The sequence below is a fragment of the Thalia democratica genome, chromosome 1, assembly GCF_965202585.1.
Source record: "Thalia democratica chromosome 1, ktThaDemo2.hap1.1, whole genome shotgun sequence".
NCBI classification, from domain to species: domain Eukaryota; kingdom Metazoa; phylum Chordata; class Thaliacea; order Salpida; family Salpidae; genus Thalia; species Thalia democratica.
Window position 1 is genome coordinate 67,924,089 of NC_139165.1, and position 4,056 is coordinate 67,928,144.

Below are 4,056 nucleotides of genomic sequence, written 5' to 3' on the forward strand. Positions count from 1 at the left end.
GTAAAATAAATTCATTATTTCTCCTCCAGTAATTGAGGAGATCTCTTTATTTGTTTTCTTAAAACCACAAAATATAATTTTTTTTTTTTATTTAATTTTAGATTTTTGAAAGTATTTAAGATTTTTTGTCTCCTTTGTTATTTCTACTAAACAAGTAAATATTCTGTGAAATTCATCCGCACAATTAAAGTCTTACCTACTTTTAATTGTAATGCCTTTAAATAAACCGTAAGCAATGTAACTTATTTTCATTTACTTTACTTTTTAAGTATTGTCTGAATTTTTACTTGACATGTTTTTTTTTGACTTCACTATTTTGTTATAAAATTAATAAGTAATAGTTTGTTTGTAAAGTCATAACCCTTAATAATAAAACAATAAGAAGTTTTAGTAGGACTGAAATTTGTTGTCAAAAAATTCCAAATGTGTACATAATAATATAATAAAAATAATATAGTACATTTAATAAAAGTCGATAATAATTCAAAAAATTGTTAAGGTAAAAGTTATATAATTTTTGAGAATCGGAATTGCGTAGTAAGTTGTACTAGTTTTGTTCTAATTGCATTAAAGTTTTTATTTTTGCATTTCTGTTACCAAGTGCTAAGCTTACTTTTCGTTTGTTTTTAATAGAGTTAGGTTAAAATATAAATAAAAAGTTTAAGTAGAAGTTAAAAATCCAAGACTAAACTAAAATATTTAATTTACCAGCACAATAATTATTTTTTTTTTTTGGGAAGTAAAAACCACTCCAAAGTGGAATTATTATGATTAATATTAATTATGATTTAGGGATTATTTTTTATTTAATTTTTTATTGTACATTACTCAAATACGTTTTTTCACTTTGTTTCTTAGGCTTAAAATTAATCCTTTTCATTTACATTTATAAAATACATAAGTTTACATAAATACTTTTTTGCATTAACCTTTATCCACATCGTAACAAATGAGAAGCGAATAAAAAGCTATTTTGCTTCTGATCAAGACGCCTGCAAATGTTTTGTACTCTTGAGTGCCAAACATGAACCTTTCAGGTTGCTCTGTCCTAAAAAAGACATTTAAAGATATCCGTGCGACTCGATATCTGAAAGGTTCTACGTGCACCGGATCCTAAGACCAAACATTTAAAAAATTTTAACGTTCTTTTACGAAAACAAACTTGCCGCTACGAACGTTGAAAGCCTCGTAAGTCGCAACTGACATTCCCGTCATCACAGCCTCCGTTCGCAAACAAGCAATGTTCCATCGCAACCAAGCTGTGCTACGTTCTACCTTTGACCATAATAGAATCGCGGAATTAAGTATTGGTCTCGTGGTCGTAACTTTCAATTGCTCTTAAATTTACGCTTTCGTGGTTCGACCCGCCAGAAGCAACCACTTTATCGATAAACACGACGCAAGGCGAATGTGCCCTCCTGTCGCTCATTGAGGCTAAATTCTTCAACGTTTTGCTTTTCACGTCCAACTCTATGCAGCAGGGAAAACACTCTTCGTCCTCCATCCGCCGTCGATAAAAATCTTGTCCATGAATGCACACACGCCAAAATACTGTTGCTCGATGTTCATTTCAATCCTTTCTGCCATGCATCAGTTGAAAGTGACTTCTGAGATTCACTTATATTGGAGTCATATAGTGCATTAACCGATAACCGAAAGGTGTTTTCTTACACCAGGTCCTTGGACCAAACTACTTGAGCGTTTTTTTTTCTTTCAATAAACTGTTGTTGATAACTACTTCTTTTAATGGACTAATATCTCTCCTATTTGTTGAAAGAAGTGCTCTAACTATTTTAAAGTCTATTCCATTAATTTGATGAAACTTTAAGAACACCCTAGTTTTCGGTTGATACCCTGACAGACTATTATATCAAAACTATTTTGGTTTCAATACCTATTTGTGTAACAACTTTTTGAATTGTTTTGATCACATGCTTTTCTATTTTGTAAAAGTTTCCTAATCTGCTTACGGATCTGTCGTAAAAGTTGAATATAGAACATGTTCTAAGACATGATTTGAAAATAATGAAAAACGAATTTCCAACAAAAGTTTCTTTGCAGTTCAATTCTTTCTTTAATTTTGTAGCTTATCCATGAACTACCGGCGTTAAAATTTTCTAATTAGAATCTTATATTAATCTAAGAATGCCAAATATAAAAAAATAACCAAAACTTTCATTTTTGAAACCTTTTAAGTGTAGCTAAAGATATGCTATACATGTATTAAACTGTATACATATGTATATTGTATATGTATAGGTTAAAATGTAATGTTTACTATATACACTATGTTTGTTTTCTGTTTAATTTTAAGTTAATACTTCTTAAAACCTTCTAAATTTTATTAGTTAAGTAATAATTTTGAATGATACCTACCGTAGCTAACATGAGATACAGACTTCTTTTTATGCAATTTAGCATACGAAAATCATTAAAAAGTAAGAAAAATATATAACCATTACTAGCTTAAAAACTTCAACAAATAACTATTTCTTAGTTTATGTTGTTTGAAAATATTTTGTATAGCATTTTATAGCTTAATTATTCAGCTTAAATAAAAAAGGAAACTTTAATTAAGGTTTTTTGGATTATGCTAGAGCATATGAAAAAAGAGATTTTTTTCGATTTTTTATATTGTAAAACGTGTTAAAAAATAATTTTTTTTTGATTTTTAAACTTTGTGGTTTGTTTTTCTAATATTTTATAAAAACATGTTATTTTTTTGAATATTTCTCATCTTGGGGTTTTACTGTTTAAATTTTAATCAAAGTATTTTAACAATATAAATCGTTTAATATTCAAGAAAATCTTTTCTAAACTTTAAAAAAATTAAAATGTTTACATTTTCGTTATGTAACCAAAACTTAACAAATCTTAAATAGTATATTTAAGTACGTAAAAGGCAACATAATAACATATTACTTTGATAAGCTATAAAATTCTAAGACAATATATATGTAGTGAAAATTAAAATTGAATGACTACCGCAAAAAACTACAAGAAACAAAAAAAAAACCGCAAGTTATTGTCAAAAGCTTCAGACACAAAAAACATGAAATTGATATTATAAATTATAAATATTATATAATAAGGTGGTCAAGTGTTCAGCTGGAAATTCGATTTTTAAAACTTTGTGAATAGTACTGTCCAATGCTTTCAAGAAACAATTAACTTAGCAGTTACAGTAGTATGAAAATAGTTAAGAAGGATGTATATAATAAAAACTTTGTGTATATAAAAATTAAAAGATTTAAGTACTTTTTTAACTTTTAATAAATCAAAAAATCTTATGCTAAGTTGGTCAAAATATTGTGAAAGTTGTATTCATTATAGTTTTCATAACCTTTATAGAATACTTTTTTCGAAGTAATAAGCAAAAATAGCGTATCTTAAAATAGCATATTACATGAATAAACGAACTTGATAATTATTGGTAAACGAACAAATTTCATGTAAATAAGAAAACTTCGAAAAGTTTTCAAAATAAAACTTCTGTTTATACAATTTGTACTAAATTTATGAAAATATAAATATTAATTTTTAACTTGTGTTAGCTTTTGTGTCACTTAAACTCCAGGCTCAATCATTTTGCTGTTTTCTAAAAATGTATTTGATAGTTACTAAAAATCTAAAGTATTTGGACCGCTAATGTTGCTATAGATTTTTTACGGTTTACTTACAATTCACAAACGAGATCATTTCCCACCCGATCAAATCCAACCTGCACACAACTTCTACCTTCTTTTTCTCTTTCTACTTCTTTTTTTCTTTAATTTATTATTATTTTTCATATCAATTTTTACTATCACTGTATGTAAACCCTAACCCTAACCCTTGGTCAGTGAGTTAGCGGTTCTTGGGTTTGATCGGGTGGGAAATGATCGCGGGTGGAACGGGTAGCTTAAAAACAATGCAAATTATAAGCATACAAGTAGCAAGTCATTTTCGATGAGTCAGCAAAATTTTTTTTGAGTTATTTTAAATTTTAATCATCAAAACTTTGTATTTAGTTTTTTTTTTATAATTTGGTTAAGATGGCTTAGGGATACGGGTACA